The sequence below is a fragment of the Podarcis tiliguerta genome (assembly GCF_965153285.1).
Source record: "Podarcis tiliguerta genome assembly, chromosome: 17".
Taxonomy (NCBI): Eukaryota; Metazoa; Chordata; class Lepidosauria; order Squamata; family Lacertidae; genus Podarcis; species Podarcis tiliguerta.
Genome location: NC_139550.1, coordinates 5,504,095 through 5,524,401, shown reverse-complemented (window position 1 = coordinate 5,524,401; position 20,307 = coordinate 5,504,095). Strand labels below are relative to the sequence as shown.

Below are 20,307 nucleotides of genomic sequence, written 5' to 3'. Positions count from 1 at the left end.
AGGAGTGGGCCCCCTTGTAAGCAGGTGTTAATCTGAAGATAATTGTGTTCTCGCTCCTCCACCCCGGACGATATCAGTCATCATGTATGAATTAGGGCTTCTGCAACATCCTGTACTGCACTAGTTTAAAACAATTTATAAAGCAGATGCTAAAAACTGAAGTATCTCAGGTGTCAAAGCTCAAAGGCCAGGGGAAAGAGGTATGTTCATGGAGCATACAGTGGAAACTACAGAATGAAGGTCCCAGTGATGCTCCCCCCCCCCATTTCTGAGGGGGGTCGAACTACTACAAGGAGCCCCTGTGCTGATCTTAATGTAGACTAGATTTTGAAAAAACAGAAATTATGTAGATTTCCATCAAGTTGCAGAACTCAGTTTCTTCTAGGCAGAACTTTTATTATTTTAAAGCCCTGCTAATGATCCTATGCAGCAGCTATAGTTTTCAGATTATGTGCGACTAGCTAACAATGCTGATTCCAGTATTTGAGGGTTTTAATTTTTCTTTCTTTCCCTTTGGCACATTTGCTATTTCACTTTGCTGCCATTGGAAGCCTCCCCCTTCCCCTTACAGACTATATATTTGAAACAGAAGGCAAGCCTGACAGAAGCTTTACGAGACACTACAATTCTGCTCTCACAAACGGTATGGACAAATAAGGACAATCCCTAAAAAAAGGTATGACCTCTATTCCACAGGATGCTTCACACATATGGACAAAGAAACAAGCCAAGAAAACAAAGGTTTTCATTTTTATATCATGATGTGACGCCTCTCCTAAGAAGAGGAAATAATATCCATCTCAGTTTATGACAGAGAGTGCATTTCACTAGGGAAATGAAGTAAGGTTTGCAAAGTTATGTGCCTGCAAAACACAGACCCGACATGACCAGTGGTCACAAAGATAAAGGCTGTGACTCACCGATTCACCCCAACAGCCGCAAAAGTTGGGAACCGTGACTGACATTTCAGTGAGTGACTAGAATAAACTGCAAAAGTACAGCAGAAGGTTGCTGAGTAGTGCAAATAAATGCAGATCTGTTGGAAGTCAACCACATGCACCAACCGAAGACCTGGCTCTAGATGTCTGGCTTTATATTTTCTACACTCAGACAAATACTGGCCACCGATTAACTTCCTTCCCTACAGAAATCAAAAGGTCACCACTGACATGTATGGAAGAAAGTAGAGGGTCTGCAGTAAAAGGCGGGGGGCAAAAGTTCTGATCTGTGGCAGAAGGGCAGCTCAGCAATCCTTGATCTGCCCCTTTGCAATAGCTTTGTCATTCCACTGAACTGTTTGTGCCTCTGTTGGGAGGGCCATAGGGCAAGAAAGACCTAAGCCCTAAACACTGTCATATAGAACAGCATACCCTCCAACATTTCTCTGATGAAAGTAGGGACGTCCAGTGCTATTTTTCTAGAAAAAGAGGTGCTGGAACTCACCATGAACATCTCTTGGAATGGCAATGGCACCCACCTGAGAAGTGCTGGAACTGAGTTTTGGTGGGTTCCAGCTCAAAAAAAGCCTTGGGGATGTCCTATTCCACACCCTCCAACATTCATCCAATGAAAATAGGGACATCCTAAGGAAAAGCAACACATTATGGAATCAGATCAGAAACCGGGACTGCTTCTGTAAATCTGGAACTGTCCCTGGAAAACAGGGACCCTTGGAGGGTCTGGAACAGGGGCTTCCTAAACTCTGGTCCAAAGACCAGCAATGGTCTGAGAGCTTCATTCAGGTGCCGCGTGAACAACAAGGGGAGAAGGAGCTGGTCACAGTGACTGCAACTGTGAATAGTGGGTGCAGCACATCAAGCATTCATATTCACTTTTAATTGTAGTTTTCTCTATTTTGTTATTATATGTTAGATTGTGATCTATGGAACTCAAAATGCAACACAATAAAATGCCATGTAAGAAAGAAGCAATAAAAATACAATTCAAAATCATATGGCATCCACATCAGCATATAACAATTGCTACAGCAGGCAGAGGGGACGTGGGTGGCGCTGTGGGTTAAACCACAGAGCCTAGGACTTGCTGATCAGAAGGTCGGCGGTTTGAATCCCCGCAACGGGGTGAGCTCCTGTTGCTCGGTCCCTGCTCCTGCCAACCTAGCAGTTTGAAAGCACCTCAAAGTGCAAGTAGATAAATAGGTACCACTCCGGCGGGAAGGTAAATGGCATTTCCATGCGCTGCTCTGGTTCGCCAGAAGTGGCTTAGTCATGCTGGCCACATGACCCGGAAGCTGTACACCGGCTCCCTCAGCCAATAAAGCAAGATGAGTGTTGCAACCCCAGAGTCGGTCATGACTGGACCTAATGGTCAGGGGTCCCTTTACCTTTACCTTTACAACAGGCAGAAAGGTCATTTATGGAGTCTACCAGGACTCTTGGCAATTTTCTAGTGGTCCATAGAGAGGAAATGTTTAGGAACCACTGGTACAGAATGTCAGCTAAAGTCAGATGCCGAGAATTCATCTTGCTCCGTGGTGCGAAAGAAACATAACTAAGCACGTGGCTCAGTGGATAGGAGCAGACTTGATTCTGAGTGGCTGCAGCAACTTGAACCCCCATCCCAGTGGTGTCATTGGAGTGCATCAGTTTTATCTCTCCTATACAAGTTAATGGTTGATATGCTGCTCTTGGTGAGGCCCACCAGAAGGTCCCAATTGGATAGTTAATTATGGTTATTCAAAGGGACTGAAGGAAGCTGGATCTACTCATTTTTGTAGGCCCAAATCAAAAGCTGGTTATTGAAATACAAGCAAACAAGGGTATGAATAGGAAAATGAAGAATAACATAGCAACAGTCTGAGGATGGAGTCCTTAGCACCAACCCAGTATTTATTCTTTATTTATTTGGTGCATTTGTACCATGTTCTTCTGCGTGTGTGTGTGTGTCTATATCTATCTCTTCCACTCATCCATCTAGAGCGGCTATTGTTGTTTAGTCGTCTTAGTCGTGTTCGACTCTCTGTGATCCCATGAACCAGAGTGGCTTACATACAATCAAAACAAGACAGTCCCTGCTTGCAGGTTTATCATTAAATACACAAAACACAAGAGGAAAAAGAGGCAGGGAAGAAAGAAGGGGGGGGGTGGGGAAGCAAATTTAGGTGCCATTTTTTAAAAGTTAAATAGCAGCTCTTACAAAAGACCAGCTCGTATTGGCATAATTCAGGGGCTGAAGGCTCCTTGCTGGAGTTGGTGCTTTAACAGAGCTGGCAGAGTGAGCGCTGCTTCCCATCTCTCCCAAACCCCCAGTTTGCCTGAATGACTGGTACCAGGTGACACATCAGCAAGAGCAGACCTGATGGACCCAGCCTTCATTATACTGCAGACTTAAAATAATCTGACTCCACCATTTCTCATAACTATGCTCCCAATGACTTTTTCTTTGCTCAAAAACAGCTGCTGAAAGTGGATTGGAGCTGTATCTATCTTGCTGAGTGATTTGTGGAGGCAAACCCGACTGGAACCTTGTGAAAGGTTTTGCCACAATTGTTAACTTTTCACATACTATCTATATTGTAACACATTGAGACTACAGTAGTGGCATTTAAAAGCAAATTCGGGAAAACATTATTTGATTGTTTCCTTTTCTTTCGTTTCCTTATCTGGTTTGGCAGTCAGTGAGCAGACATCTGTTGTGTATATAAGAAAAGATTCTTTTTAAAAAGGACTCTCTGCGATTCCCACACAAACTGAAGAAGGGGGAGGCAATAAACCTATTTTTCATGTCCCTTCCCTGTTTGTGAAAATGTGTCCCTAGCTCTTGCAAAATTGCAATCTGGGAAAAACACGAACCTACTGTAGGCAAGCAATGCTACCTGCCAGAATGTATTTATTTTTCCCTATTTAGGGTGCTAACAGCACCACCCTGATGCCTTGGAATGGCCAAAATATAACAAGGGCCCATTCAAACAAATAAAAATCAATAAACCATAACAAATATTAAAATCCAACTCACTTATAGCCTGAATCTCAGCAACCAAAGGCAACTGGGAACAACATACACAATCACAATTGAGGCCTAAGCACATTTATTTGGAAGCAAGTTCAATTTACTACTGCAGGAGAGCTTTATTCCAGTAAGTATGCTGAAGACTGAGAAGAATGCTCAAAGGAAGAGGCTTAACTCCAGGGCAGGAGCGACCACACAGACTGGATCTCTGTGGGTCTTTCAATGCTCTAACATCATCACACACAGGCTGTCAGCTCCAGAGAGCATCCAACCTCAACCTTAGGGTTCTTCTAGATGAAAGATTTCAGAGAACAGAATCCTAAAACACACCAAAACACCCACAGTCCAAATGGAGACAGTTGCCAGTCCCTTTGTTGAGTGCCCCTGTATATTTATTCTGAATTGCCAAGGAGATTTTGGTTGTTTTCCAACAACCTGTTTCTTGAGCATTCATCCCGATTTGTTTGCACATAGTTGATGGGGGAGTTGGACAGCATCAACTGTTCACTAGGCATTCCCTATGATTTATTTGTGACAAGGTTAGATGATATGTTGTTATCCCACACTTTCCAATGTATCACTTTCCTTAGTGGAAAAAGACTTTCCTTTGGGGGTAGGAGCAGGGCTGCACAAGAGCTCCAAGTTATTGCGCAACCTGCATTTGCCAGTATGGCATTGGATCCCAGTCTGGGAGCATCCTTCCTTCCCTAAAAGCCTCACCTCTTTCCCAGCCAGCTTGGAAACAAAGGACCTCAGACAGGGAGTTCAGCTACCTTACTGGCCTCTCCCTTCTCATATTGGAAGCCGTACCCTAACTGCTGCAGATAATATGGCACAGTTTGAAGCACCTGGATGCATGAAAACTGAATCCTTTTGGAAACTGAGCATTGGCAGATGTGGGGAGGTATAATGAGCAGGCTCATTAAAAGATTTCCTCCAAGCCAGGGGAAGGTAAGCAGGTAGGGAGTGTCATGAAAATTCTACTCAATATTGATTCATAGCAGATTCCATCATATAGTTAGCAGAGTAAAAACTTAGACATGTTGCAGGACCCCCCCCCCCAAAATAGATCAGAGGCAATTGTATTTCATCCAGCAGAGCTTTACTGCTACAGAAGGCAAATGAGCATGGTGGTCACAAATCCAATACATTCAGGTTTGGCACTGTCCATAAGAAATCCAGTTGCAGCAGGCTTAACTAGCAGGCAAAGCGTCGCCGTGGGGAGTAAACAAGGAGAGGTTTCCCCAACCAAAAAAGAGAGAGAAAAATTCGAAAGTGCTCAGTTTGTTCAATTTAAGAGCTTCTCCATGTGGAGACTGCCAGGTTTTTCGGGAACAAAGTATAGAAGGGAGTTGGTGGTTAATAGCTAGCAGCTGGTGGCCTGCCCAGGATGCTTCACAGAACTTGCCCCAGATGTTTCTCATAGCATAGACAAGAAGGTGCTGTTAGAGTCTCAGTAGGTTGGTAAATTTAAAAGTAGAGAAGTAAAAAAAGGAAAAATTACTTCCCTGGGTGGCAATCAACGCTAATTACAGTCCTGTTATCTGCGGAGCTCCGAAGCCTGCTTCCAGGCTTAACTTAAACTTGCATTAACTTATAATAAGTCTAAACCTTAACACTATATACAGAACACCACACCAGACGGAAAAAAGAAAGAAAGAGAAAAGGTGAAGCCCAGGCCTCTTATTATAGCATGACCTTGAAGAAGAGATAACAGAACCAGTTTAAGCCAGCTGCGCTCAGCTTCTCTGAAGGAATAACCCAAACATCATGAACCTTCTGCTTGTTTCTTTCACACAGAAAAGCTTCCAGAACCCTCTTGAATTAAGTAGAAGAGGAAAGATCTCTACACATCTGATCAATACTTTCTGCACTAAGAAATGCAAACTGACAGGGAGCAGAAAGCCCAGAAAGACATCCAAATTACAAATTGAGAAGGTTAAAAGTTTAAAAAGCTTTTTAAAAGGCTTTAAAAATAGCTGATAAAACATTTTTTGGAGGAACAACACTGAGCCTCTTTATGCAACTCCCTGCCGAGCTGCCGTCTTACTCTAGGTAGCTGAAGGTTGAAATGGAGCGTTGTCCAGACCGATGAAAATATTATTCAAATTTTACCAGCCAAACTCTTCAAAATGCATCAAATGATAAATCAAAAATATCAATACAACATCTTGTGCTGTCCAGCACAGGCTCAGCATCTTACAAAAAATGAAATAATTCCAACAGGATTAAGAAGCAGAGGTCTGTCTCTTCCCACAACATTCATTTTTGGCCTGGAGCTTGTTAAAATAAAAATTGCTCCTTTTCTCTTATGGGTTACCCAAGAGTCCATATAGAGTCCTTTTGTAGGTTCTCTATTTGTACGAGAAAATAGCAGAGGCCAACCAGAGAATATTGAGAAGCAAAGCAGCTAGTAAGCATGATCTTTATTAAACTGTTGCAACAGGGTGTTCACACCTGTCCTGTCCCAAGCAGGAGGGAGGAGGAACCCAGAACAATGGTGTGCAAGCCCTTATATATTGTTGTTGTTTAGTTGTTTAGTCGTGTCAGACTCTTCGTGACCCCATGGACCAGAGCACGCCAGACACTCCTATCTTCCACTGCCTCCTGCAGTTTGGTCAAACTCATGTTCGTAGCTTCGAGAACACTGTCCAACCATCTCATCCTCTGTCGTCCCCTTCTCAGGCCCTAAGGAAGTCAGACTATCCTCCACCAGGGCCAGGGCTTTTCAGTGATGGCTCCGACCTGGTGGAATGCTCTGTCCCATGAGACTAGGGCCCTTCAGGATTTAACCTCCTTCTGTTGGGCCTGTAAGACAGAGCTATTCCACCTGGCCTTTCATTTGAATTCAGTCTGATCTTTTATTTCCCTTCCCTCCCCCTCCCCTTTTATGAAGATCACCCACTCTGAGAGCCCACAGCTAATTCTCCCCTGACCTCCTCGCTGGCCCAAGTAGGACCAATTCAGCCGGCTAGCCCTGGGGATTATCTAATTGATTTTTGAATTTTATAGTTATTCATGTTTTTATACTGTACTTTATGCTGCTTTTATAATTAAGTGTTTTAAAGTGTTTTAAATGTGTTGTTAGCCGCAATTAAACCATTATACTTAACTCTAACTGAGGGCTCACAGGTGGTTGGGAGAACTTGACTATGACCCAAACCCAATGTTGTCTCATTGTCAGTTTGGAATCCTCAGGGACTGAACATTTTTATTTTAATTCAGCACATTCACATGTATGGAAAGAACCAGTAACCTTCCAAGTTTTAGGCCTATTCATCTCAGCCAGAACTCTCCTGTGCTATGGGGTGGGGTGGGAACCCTGGTTGGGGCAACAATATTAGCAAAGCAAAGCAAACTTACCTTATTTCTTAGTTCTCTCCATTCTCTCACTGTTGCATATGGCAAACTGCTGCTGTGGAGTTCTTACGCACAGGTGATAGGTTCTCTCATTCAATGAATCTAGGGGGAAAGAGAGGGTAGCAGGTGTGAATATAGTTGGTTCCTGGGCCAAGGAGAAGTCCTTGAAGAGGAACTTCCTATGGAGCAGAGTGGGAGGAAGAAGCCAACGTGGACCTGGAGGCCCAGGAATAAGCAGAGCTCCTTGTCTGCTGTACTTAAATAAAGCTGTTCATGTCTGAGTTTACCTCAAGTGCTGGGAGTTTGCTTCTAAGAAAAGCAGCCCTCCTGGGCAACAGCACAGCAGGTAAAAAAACAAAACAAAGCAGACTCCTGCTCCAGCTGGGGTGTCTCCAGAGTGATTGAGGACCAAATGCTTTGTGGGAAAGAGCCCAGGAGCAAGTGATCAAGAGAGAGAGCGCGCACATCAGGTGCCTGTTCCTGATCTAACGGGGCTTGTTTTGCTGTCTTGTGTGGAGCATCAGTATTTTTAAATGTTCCCACTGCACTTGACTGATCTTGTAAATTGCTTTGAGGTCAAAAAGCAGGGTGTAAATTTGATAAACAAATGAAATCCAACCTAATCACATCTCCTAATACAGTTTGCAAGGCAAACTTTTTGTTTGATGGTAAGTCCGGATGCGGGTGGCGCTGTGGGTAAAACCACAGTGCCTAGGACTTGCCGATTGTATGGTCGGCGGTTCAAATCCCTGCGGCGGGGTGCGCTCCCGTTGCTCGGTCCCAGCGCCTGCCAACCTAGCAGTTCGAAAGCACTCTCGGGTGCAAGTAGATAAATAGGGACCGCTTACTAGCGGGAAGGTAAACGGCGTTTCCGTGTGCGGCTCTGGCTCGCCAGAGCAGCGATGTCACGCTGGCCACGTGACCCGGAAGTGTCTTCGGACAGCGCTGGCCCCCGGCCTCTTGAGTGAGATGGGCGCACAAGCCTAGAGTCTGTCAAGACTGGCCCGTACGGGCAGGGGTACCTTTACCTTAAGTCCGGAACAAATGCAGGGGTTACATTCTGGAGATCGCGCCTAAAGCCAAAATCGCATATAGTCAAAACTCATCGGGGTCAGTGGCAGACGAGATCACCAAAGACATTTTCCCCAGAGGTCTGTCCCCTTTTTAATTTTGAAATATTTTTTGGCCATGCTCGTAAAGCTGAATGTGCACAAGTTGGTCTCTAAGGTCCTACCAGACAATTTTTTAATTAAAAAAAATTTTTTTTGATATGGAAATGTAAGAACTGAATTTAAGGCTGGAGAAATCAGAGCCTGGGTTAAACCAGAATGGGCAGAATAATCTATCCCCATCTCTTGAGCTACGATGAATTCCTGGTTAGTCAGGGATAGAAGTCCAAAAGAAAAACACATCAAAATATGCCCTGTGTGCAACAGGAGAATGACAAGAACATTTCTATGTCTCTGAAAATATAGCTCCTGTTTAAGCCTTAGCATAATCTGTCTTGAGCAATAACAGCATTTGGAGGAGGAATTACAAGGAATGGTTTTGGCAATCTGGCACAGATGCACCTCACTCCTGATACACATGACGGATTGCATTTGTTGGCTAGGCTGTTGTGGCACCACTAGCTTCCTCCTGGAAATTCAAGGGCTGTTGTTTTTTTCTTACTAGCAAGAGATGAGAAGGGGAGGGGGGCAGAATCTGGGTATGCAAGCCTTCCGCCTTCCCTGGACAAAGGTCTAGACGCTTAAAGTACATTTCAGGTCAAGAGAACCAGTTTCATGGCAGGGTCTGTACACAGGTGGCGAAGCCCTTACCATAGAAATAATGTGAATATTAAGTTAATCAAAGAGGCTTGCACTGGAAGGGAATTAAGAGGAGTGGATTTTTTTAAGGGGAGGGGGAAAAACAGCTCGTAACAAGCAATCCATGTCACTTTTTCCCTCCTGCATCCTCTTGCTCTGTCCCATTTGTCTAGCAGTAATCTACATTTCAAATGATTACATGGGAAGCTGAAGTGGTAGTGACAAGGATAAACGAAGCTTGTTAAACTAATAGCTGCACTAATGCCCAAATATGTGAACTTCCCAGAGTCAGGCGGCATCCGAGGCTGCCGGAGCTGTCAGCCTGGCTCCCCCTGGGCTCGTCCGCCAGCGGCTGCCACATGATGAATGGCCCTGTCGAGTAAATTCATCCGGGGCCCAATTAAACAGGCAGAAATGAACTAGAGCCGTCAACCAGGGAGAGAGAGAGAGAGGAAGAGAGAGAGAGAGAAAGAGAAAGAATAAGCCAAAGACAGAGAGAGAGAGAAAGAGGAGGCAATAAAAGAGAGAGAGGGGGAGAGAGAGAGAGAAGAAAAAGGGAAACATATTCTCCACAAAGTCAAGGAAGCGCCAAGGCAGTGAAGTCATTCTGTCAGAAAATGGCCATTTAATGCTTTGCCGAGCTCACGACAGATATGTCATCTAAAGAAGCTTTAGTGGAGTCCCAGGGCATTTCATTTATTAATTATCAGCTTCAAGAGGGGGATTGGAGGTAGCCATGCTCCCCCCCTCCCCGCCTTTCCTCTCTCTTAAGCACTGTCAGCTCCCAGCCTTCCTCCTGTCACAGCCTGCACAGGGCAGCTGCAGAGAGCACAGAAGTTTGGCCTATCATGGAAAAAGCACGCTGATGGGGAGAGGAAAACAGGAAAGTTTTCCTCTTTCCCCCCCTTTTTTTTCTTATTTCACTGATAGGTGGGAACCCCTCTGCGGGTTTACTAAAAATTCCTCAGTAGGAATTTTGCTGTAGCTGTAATACTGTGGCATTGTAATGATGGGGAAGAGACTGAGGAATTTTGCCAATGTTATTAATTTATATACCAATCCCCAACCCCTCACGCCACTGAATTCAAAGTGTACATATTATTTCTAGGCACCCATTGGTCACCAGTTCAGACACTGACCAGATCCAGACCAGCTTTGGTTAAGTAAGGTGACATTCTCACGTGCCTTCCAACCATATCCTAGGATAGATTTTCACTTTTATCAACTCAGCCTTACACATACTGATCTGTGCTTGTTAGAGTCTCAGCTTGTATTCTGTTCCTTTTCTGAAAAGACTGAAGGGGAATACAGAAAATAGTTTAGTGGTTACTATCATAGTGTGGATGTATATACTAGTTAAGCTAGATGTCTATAAAGTCCTGTCTGGTGTTGGTGGTGATAGTTTTACCGTGTTTCTGCATCCAGTGATAGATTCCGGGGAGCAGAGGAAAAGTTGTTTTTAAAAATAATAATAATCCCAATACTTGGCAAGATGTTGCAGGCAACCACTTCACCAAGTGGCTTGATGCACTCTGTAGTAAATTATCAAATAGTTCATCTATGTATGCTCTGAGAATAAGTGAGGAACTTTCAGAGTGAAGAGCAGAAGGTAAATGTATGTGAAGATAAGATTATGGGAGTTTTCCCATGATCTCACTTCAAATTTATTTCCAAATTTTGATGCTTTAAATTCTTCAGTCTCTGAAAATGCATTGAATATATACTTCTATTTACTAGCAGCCTCATACCTAATGTTGCTTGGGAAGTCTAAGAAACCAAAACAACAGTAAACTTTTGAAAGGTTCAGTCCACCATCTTGATTCATTTTTTTAAATACCCCCCCCCCCATTTTACAAAATCAATCACACATTTAACGTTCTTGAAAACATTACAAATAAAACAAGATTCTTTCGAATCTTAGGACTTCCCTCCTCTCCTCCATGGATTCTTTAAATACCTAAGTCAACTGCATATTATCATTAGTCCACCATCTTGATTCAAAATGGTGTCCAACTGTATCCAAACATAGACAAAAATCCCAGGAACCACCATGCAAAATTTGATTACGGTATCTTAAGAGATGTCCAAATGCATAGAGGACAAACAACTTTCCAAAATACATAGTAGAAGACATCTTATGAGATGTGGTATTTGATATTTGTACAGTGGTACCTCTGGTTACGTACTTAATTCATTCTGGAGGTCCGTTCTTAACCTGAAGCACCACTTTAGCTAATGGGGCCTCCCGCTGCTGCCGTGCTGCTGCTGAGCGATTTCTGTTCTCATCCTGAAGCAAAGTTCTTAACCTGAGGTAATATTTCTGGGTTAGCGGAGTCTGTAACCTGAAGCGTCTGTAACCTGAGGTACCACTGTAATATCTTCCATACAGGTGGCAACCATTTCGTCGTGTTTCGTTGATGTGTGCATTGGTGGTACATATTTCTGAGCAAGGTGTCAGGGGAGACAGCCTAGCTGGAACACACTCAGAGCTCTTTTTTGTCTGCCTCCTAGGCTTTCCCCTGAGATCCAGGAAGTCCAGTTCCTGACTCATGTATTTTCCTCAGAGCCAATGGGGTGTTAGAATCATAGAATTATAGAGTTGGAAGAGACCACAAGGGTCATTGTCCAACCCCCTGAAACACAGGACTCTCTTGCTCAACATGGGGCTCAAACCCACGACCCTGAAATTAAGATTCTCGTGCTCTACCGACTGAGCTATCTACAGTGTTGTGGGTAGAGTGTATCAGACTGGGACCAGGGAGACTCAGGTTCAAATCTCCACTAAGTTATAACACTTGCTGGGTGCCCCAAAATGTTCTTTTTATTTCAATCGATCCCAATTGTTGACAAACCAAGTTGCCTCAAGGAATGGAAAAAGGATATTTCTAAATTTGTCGGGGGGGGGGGCACGAATCAAACATAAAATTTTGATTGCTACAAAAGAAAGAGTGGGCTTTGCCCTGCCAGATCTACAATTGTACTATGAGCCAGCTTGCTTGTGTTGACTAAGGGAATGGATTGTATTGGAGGATGCACACATTTTAGACCTAGAAGGCCATGATATGAAGTTTGGCTGGCATGCATGTCTTTGGTATGGGAAAGCTAAAATATATAGTTTTATGAACCATGTTATCAGGAGAAATTTGTACAGAGTCTGGGGGAAACACAAAAATTTGTTGGAAAGAAAAACATCCCTATGGTTGTCGTCAATTGAAAAAATTACATGGATAGACAGTGAGCGACCTATAGAAATCTGTTCGACTTTTCTGGAAGCGAACCCAAATTGAAATTACTGGAAAAAGTAAGGAGCCAAGTTACTGATTGACTACAATATCACCAATTACATGATATGTTTAAATTAGAAGAGAAAAATGGCTTTTTGGACCAAAGCTCACAATTTGAAAAGAGTTATTGATGAACAAGGAATAATTATTGTCCAAAATGTATAAACTATTATTGGAATGGGAAACAAAAGATGAGCTGGAAAAAGCATCAATGACCCACTGGGTAATGGATATAGGGTATAATATAACCTCTGGGAGAAACTTTGGAAGAATCATTGAAATTTACTGCATGCTACACACTGAAAGAGAATTATATGAAAATGATCCATAAATGGCATTTAACTCCGAGTAGATTGGCTAAGATGTATAATGTGGAATCAGACTTAAGTTGGAAATGCAGAGAAGTAGAAGGAACTTTTTTCCATATGTGGTGGACATGCAAAAAAGTTAAAGTATATAGGGAAATGAGATGAAAAAATGTTTAAAACAACCCCCCCCCCAAACCAGAGGCATTTCTGTTAGGTATTGTTCAGACAGAGGTTCCCAGGAATTAGAAGAGCTTATTCATGTATGCAACAACAGCATCTCAGATTTTTTTAGCCCAAAAATGGAAAGTGAGAGAGGTCCCTAGTAAGGAAGACTGGCAACTTAAGACGATAGAATATGCAGAATTAGCAGGTCTATTAAGCAGAATAAGGGAACAAGAGGAGTGGAATTTTTTTGTAGAGAAAATTGAAAATAATTGTGCACAGTTACAAACACTGGCAGTTTTAAAGTAATTCAATAGTTTAACATATTTTGAACTGATGTAAAATAGGAAAATTAAATTGGATATAATAATTAGATGGGAAACCCAGCCAGATGGACAGGGTCTAAATAATAAATTTATGATTATGATTATGATTATTATATTTTAAAATATACAGGAATGGTGGATAAGTTAAATGAATCTTGGTAGAGGAAGGAGGGAAGTCAATGAACACATGGTTTAATAAAAGATGTTTAATTTGAAATGTCAAATTTGAAAATTTAATAAAATTATTATAACTCTCGCTGGGTAAGCTTGAGGTAGTCATTCTCTCTCTCAGGCTAATCCACCTCACAGGATTGGTGGTGTGGGGCTTATGGGAGGAAGGGAGGATTGTAATACACAAATAAATAAAGTGACATTTGGTTATGCAAGAAACTGAAATTAGCAGAAGCTGCAAAGTTTTTTAAATGAAAACAAGCTATTCCTATACACCTAGGAGTCTGATTCTGCAAGGCCAAGGAAAAGTAGCACCATGACTGTACCCTTGTGAGCTGAAAACTGGCATAATCACACTAGGTGCTGTCTCTGGACACAAATCAAACACATTCAGAGATGAAGTGGGAGGGTTTTTTCCTCCTTTGTGGAATCTATTTGTGATTGGTGGGACAGGGGGTGCGACAGGAGAGAAAACAGGGCAGGGGATATGAAATATACTCAGAGTCGAGAGTGGATTTCATGCTCTTTATTCAGCTCATAGTGGTGAGGAGGAATGAAAGTTTCCCCAAAGTATCTGCATTATATACATTATTTACACAATGGGCTGCACGTGATTGGCTAATTCCGGAATTCTCCTGTAGGCCAATCAGGTTGTGGATTCACTTCCATCTGGAGCTGGATTGGGTGGCTCCTGCAGACCAATCATACTGCTGCATTGTTCTAGGACCAATCAGACTGCTGCATTCTGAATCCTATTGTTCAAGGACCAATCAGACTGCTGCATTTTGGATCCTATTCAACTCAGTACATAACAGGATATAATAAACATCAGTGGAGGAACCTCATGGTGGCATGCATGGTTTTCCCCTCCATAATTTTATCCTTACATCAACTCTGTTAGGTTAGGCTGTGAGATAGTGACAGGCCCAATATCATACATGAACCTTATGCCTCAGAGGGTCTCCACAGCTCCAGCACTCTAATCATACTAGTGGTGCTACTAGCTACTAGCACCACTAGTAGGCTGTGTAGGCTGTGATGCCTGGAGGCACAGGAAACTCAAAGAATCTGACGTTTGGGCAGATCTTAGCTTCACGAGGAACTGGCTTCCCTTTGTGTGAGTGAGTGTGGTGACGGGGAGGACAAGTTTCTAGCCCTCGTGGCTGTGGAGATATGCTTGACGGTATGCAAGCAATCCCTGAATTAAGATTTGAGGTTGTGGCTTCATTTGTCTACGGGGCTCCCATGACTACAGACCCAGAACAAATACGGCAAAACAGGAAATTGTACAGATTGGCCAAATTTGCATAACTGATGCACTGAGTGCAATTTTTCCTGGCTCAGGATTTGAACTGCTTTTGCATAATATTGTACATTCCTTTAGTACAGAAGACACAAAGCCCCAGGCATCCTGTGAGCCAACCCTTCACTTCTGTTACAGAGCTCTTCCTTTGTGGAACAAACAAAAGGTGGCAGTTCAGTCAATAATTTGTCTTTGCTGCTCTGATCCCCTGGAGTCTCTTCCTTATTCTGGCAAGAGGTGTTCCTCTTTTCTCGGCCTCAGGTCCCCTTGCTTTCACAGCAATGTTCTTTGGTCCCAGAGGGGCAGCCATCCCATACCTTTGGAACTGAAACCTACAGACGCTCTCTCCATGGATCAGGCAGCAGGAGGTGTGTGGCAGTCAGCAGAGCTTTTTACTGCCTGCCCCAGAGGGACCACAATCCCCAAACTCCATCTCTCAGCTCCGATTTCCTGGTTGGCCACCCATCCCTAAGCTTAGGCTGACCCCCAGAGCTGGCTAGCACACTGCATGTCATGTTGTCAGGCTCACCCTGTCAGTAGTAGCCTATCAGTGGGCAACAATGCAAGTGACACTCCACATCACTCGCTCTCATCAGACCGCCTTGCATTCCTGGTAAATAAACAACCCTTTGGACGCTTTGGTGTTCTCTCTCTCTCTCTCCTTGTTGGAGGGGGGAAAGATCAGCTTACATATTCTGAAATGTATTTTGGAGCTATTTGCTTCGTTTGGACCACGCTCTGAAAAATGGCCCCAGTTTCATTTTCCTTCCAAAATAACTTTTCTTTCTAAGCAAGACTGGTGAGAATGCTGGGTATATGAGAACAGGGTGGGAAGAGATAAGAAGACACCCCTGTTTTGCCTTCAAAAAGGTGAAAAATAAAAAATATACTTGCTTGAAAACACGTTCGAGGCAGCTCAGGAAGCCAGACGGCAAGTTAGCGGTGCGTGCATTACCCATGTTTACACTCTCATGTTTCAAATGGATTTCCTGTTATAGGACTGGAAGCCCTTGTATGAGAAGAGAAGGACTGTTTCTTCTGTTTGTTTTTCGCCAGAAACATTGTCAAAATGCAACGGGGAGACAGTGAAAGAGCATTTTTGTCCATGGGACGCAAAATTGCTTTTTAGGTTTTCACTCATGCTATTTATGTGATCTTTTTCGATGCAGAAGAGAACAGGGAAGACAGGCATTTGTAATGCAAATGAGCATTCTGTGCCAGGCATGAGGCAAACCTAAGGAGATGAGTATCACATTTAGGAAACATCTGAAGGCAGCCCTGCATAGGGAAACCTTTTAAGGTTTAAGGTTTTTATATATGCTGGAAGCCACTCAGAGTGGCTGGGGCAACCCAGTCAGATGGGTTGGGTAATAATCATCATAATCATTTATTATTATTATTATTACTACTACTACTACTACTACTACTACTACTACTACTACTACTACAACTACTAGATGCACCACTTGAAGTCTCATTTGAAAATCCCACAAAGCAAGGAAAAGCCATACGTATGGGAATGTAAGCTAATTTATAGATGTTCACATTCCTTCCTTCACATGCCCGTCACAAGAAACTTTGCTAAACCTTTCAAGGTGGTTTTAGTAAAGTAAAGGGACCCCTGACCATTAGGTCCAGTCGTGACCGACTCTGGGGTTGCAGCGCTCATCTCGCTTTATTGGCTGAGGGAGCCGGCATACAGCTTCCGGGTCATGTGGCCAGCAGGACTAAGCCGCTTCTGGCGAACCAGAGCAGTGCACAGAAACGCCGTTTACCTTCCCGCCAGAGCGGTACCTATTTATCTACTTGCACTTTGACGTGCTTTCGAATTGCTCGGTTGGCAGGAGCAGGGACCAAGCAACAGGAGCTCACCCCGTCATGGGGATTCAAACCGCTGACCTTCTGATCGGCAAGTCCTAGCCTCTGTGGTTTAACCCACAGCGCCACCTGCATCCCTTTCAAGGTGGTTTTAGCACCTGTATAAAAAAACTTGCCCAGAGCTCTCCAGTTTGCCTGAAGTTTGGCTTGAGCTAAAATGCATTGGCACCTCATGCTTGTAGACTCTATAAGGGCATCTGACTGGCCACCATTGAAGGATACTGGACTAGAAGGATATTTGGTCTGATCTCCTTGTGTTCTTATGTTCTTCTACTAGCTACCTTGATGTATACACAATGCATTGGACTATACTTACTTCTGATTTCTTGGGTGTTAACAGGTAACCAATCCCACACTCTGGCAGCTTCACAGAGTAGACAGTTCTGGTGCAGGGCTTCAGATCACAACCAGAGGCATTTGGGGAGGATAATATGGAAGAATGTGCATCTGCACGCACCCAGGCTCCAAGTCTTGTCCCGTTATTGCTTAGTCTTGTGTACTGATTCAACCTAGTAAGAAAAGAAATGAAAATAGCAAGTTGTATTTCTCATGTGCACATCAGGAAGCTCAACCCTGGATCGGCAGCTGGCTTCCCATTCCAGACAGACACTTCCCCTTGTTTTTAATGCTTGCTTTTTTATTGTGTTGATTTTTCATATTGTAATTTTATTGCATTTTATGTTAATTTTACAGTTCTTGGGTGCTACATAGGAGCTGTCCTCTGCACCAGCCTTCCCCAAGCTGGTGCCCTCCAGACAGTGCCCTCCAACTCCTTTCAGTCTCAGGTTAGGGAAGAAGGTTACTACACAATTTGGCATATAAAAATAAAGCCGCTAACCCAAAAATATAATTAAAGGCAAACAAGCATGTAGATCCAGGACCAGCCAATACTGAGCTACTTCTCCAGGACACTTTTAAAAGAGAACTTCCATCTCCCATTTCCTGTAAGTCAACACAGCCTAGATTGAAAACGATGATGTGCTGTTGGCTATCCCTTGCACATCATCATTTTCAATCTAGGCTGTGATGACTTACAGGAACATATATACAGGTTTGTCTATCTACAATTTGATTTCTCTATGGGGGAGCAGGGAGTATTCACCAACTGCTGTGGAGATGCTGGGCAGGCAGTGTGTTGGCAAGACACAGATATTGGCCAATAGGGACCTCCCACTATTTTGCTGCTTCAAAATGAACCATGTTGTGTAGAATCTACCCGCCCCTAATATCTCCCCAGGACAGTCAAATGCATGTGTACTTGGGAGTTTGGCAACAAGGCTATCAAATCAAACCACCTCCATTACTCTACAAATGTTACATCTTCATCTTTAAATGTACAGGATTATTTGCTTTAACAAATGCCATCTTTCTTCACAGTCAAGATTTTTCATTTCTTTTCTTTTTTTAAAAAAATCTATTCACTAAAATGCTAATGATAGGCAGTGATTAGAAACTGCTGGCTGCTTGAGTTTTGAAAGTTCCCTGCGGGCTTCACAGACATGGCTTGTAACTTGTCAGTTCTAGAAATGTTCCCAACAAATCACACAGTACTGTATGTATTTAAATATATATTTCATTTCCTTAATGCTTCACTGTCTTGAATCCAATAGGGACGCTCGCGTTAAAGTGATGAAGACCACAATATTGGTTGCTAAGTCAGATTTGATCGAAATTTCTTGGAGCAAGATGCTCTTAAGATACACAGAGGAAAAGCAGCTGGCAGCCACAATTAGGAATGCTTATCTTAAATAAAGCCTAGGATTGTTTCAAAACAAACCTGTCAACAATGACTGGATTTTGAATGTGCTTTTAACATATAACAATGGAAGGTAGCGTCAAAACCGGTGTTCATATAAAGCATGTTGTCATGGGTCATTTTGTTATGCTGTTCAATTTTTTCACGTTACTTTTGGCTTTGGTCTGTTTGGGGGCACAGATGGGATATTCCGCCTACCTGTGTTGGTGGCAGATGAAACTGGCTGGGACTCATGTAAATAGAAAGAAATAAAATAGGTAATTATTTTGTTTGGCAAAAATCAAGGCTGCAATGTCCTTTTGCTTTGGTCAGCTGATTGTAGCAGTACCTACTTGCTTGCCACCTGCTTTTTTTGTATATTTGTTAATAAAGAAATCCCCATATTCAAAGAAAGTATACTGTTGAACAATGTATAGAAGATGGTTGCGCATCACCATGCTTAGTATATACGGTAGCTTCCCAGATGAATTTGGATAAACCTTTTTGGGAGTGTTACTGTATAGTGATGTGATACTATATTGATGTGATAGTGAGTTGCAGAGTATTATCCTTTGATTTTTGTTCCATTAATACTTTCTAGATAAAGGGAACAGTAGCTGCTATGGATGACTTGTAATAATAAATAGAATGCTCTTTTGGTCATGAAACATAACATATTTGAGAGAATACTAATTTCTGCTTTCCTACCAAATGGTAAGAAGTCTCAGGGTAGCTTTACAGGATCAATTTCCTCATGAGGAGAGGATTTTGAAGACTTATAGTGTTTTATAACATCTGTTTATTAATAAATATGCAAAAAAGCACTAATTATATGGTGACTCCTCACCATATTCAATTACCGTATCATGAATACTAGTTATGGTTAAATTTACCTTCCATGATTTTGTTAACTTCTTGCTCAAAGCTATCCAAGTCATTGGATTTATTTTACTTGTGTGGTATGTTTATTACCTTAGTCTGACCCTTAAAAAGCACACAGAGCCTGAAAGAGGACATGAGTAAGAGTGTCACTGTTCCAAATTCCTTCTTCAGAGAAAAGGGAGCCACCTTCATCCCCTCTGACCAACCCAAGGACCTGTGAGTGGGTGAAGGCTCAGAGGTCTCATGGACACCAGGGGAAGACCATTTTGGTGACCCCTGAGCCAGGGCAAGATCTATGCTGACACCAGACCCTCTTGAATCCCTCTCCTTCTCTCTCTGTCTCACAAAATGGAGAAATGGCAAAAACAAAAACAAGAAACCCCAGAGCTTCCTAAGAACTGGGTGTTAGCAATGGACACCCACAGGTCATATGTTACTGCCCCCACATATGTACCTACATAAACGGGACTGTGATTTGCACAAGGTTTTTTAGAACTACATACTACAGAAGAACAGCAACCTAGAATTGTGTCCATTGCTGATATAATCATTTCATATATCACAGCCAATTTTCATTTGTAACAACAACAACACATGCTCCCAAGCAAAAGGGTTTTAAGAAAAGTAGCAGCTGGGAGACAAAAAAATAGCCCAGATGAATTCAGAAAGGAATGGTCTGCTTTTCATAGTGAGGGATGAAGAAAACTTCTGTCAAAGTTGCAAAGCTTTTCAACACCAAGATTCAACTTTTTTCTTCTTCCACATTTTCTTTCCATTTCTTTCCTTTTAGGATTAGGATATGCTGGTTTATTTCTGGCTGAGCTGAAATGCTTAAGGAAAAATATATATGAATGAATGAATGAATGAATGAATGAACGATGTTGGTGAATTTTTAGATACTCAGCCCTGTTCCTCTTTCTTCTGAAAATGAAACAAAGGGAATGAATTACAATCATTGGTGGGATGGGGGGGGGGAGAGAAAGGGCAAGCAGTCACACTGCTGATTAAAGAGGAACAAAAGCGGCATGTTTTGTGAAAAAAAAGATTATATTGCTCATTAACTGTTTCAGATTTTGTTAAAGTACAGACCATTGTAGAAATAAGACAATTAGTGAGAACAC

At 42.7% G+C, this 20,307-nt stretch overlaps 1 long non-coding RNA gene across 2 annotated transcripts in view; it reads right to left on the bottom strand.

The window, feature by feature from the left end:
• The window catches only part of LOC310667911, a 101,759-nt gene that overhangs the window by 41,159 nt on the left and 40,293 nt on the right, over positions 1-20,307 (bottom strand). Inside the window, exons 2-4 of one of the 2 annotated variants that reach the window (XR_014506402.1) lie at positions 18,524-18,554; positions 16,886-17,078; positions 7,333-7,431 (exon numbers count right to left, since the gene is read on the bottom strand). This is a non-coding gene — a long non-coding RNA (uncharacterized lncRNA). The remainder of the gene's footprint in view (positions 1-7,332; positions 7,432-16,885; positions 17,079-18,523; positions 18,555-20,307) is intronic. The other variant, XR_014506403.1, reaches the window with a different exon arrangement.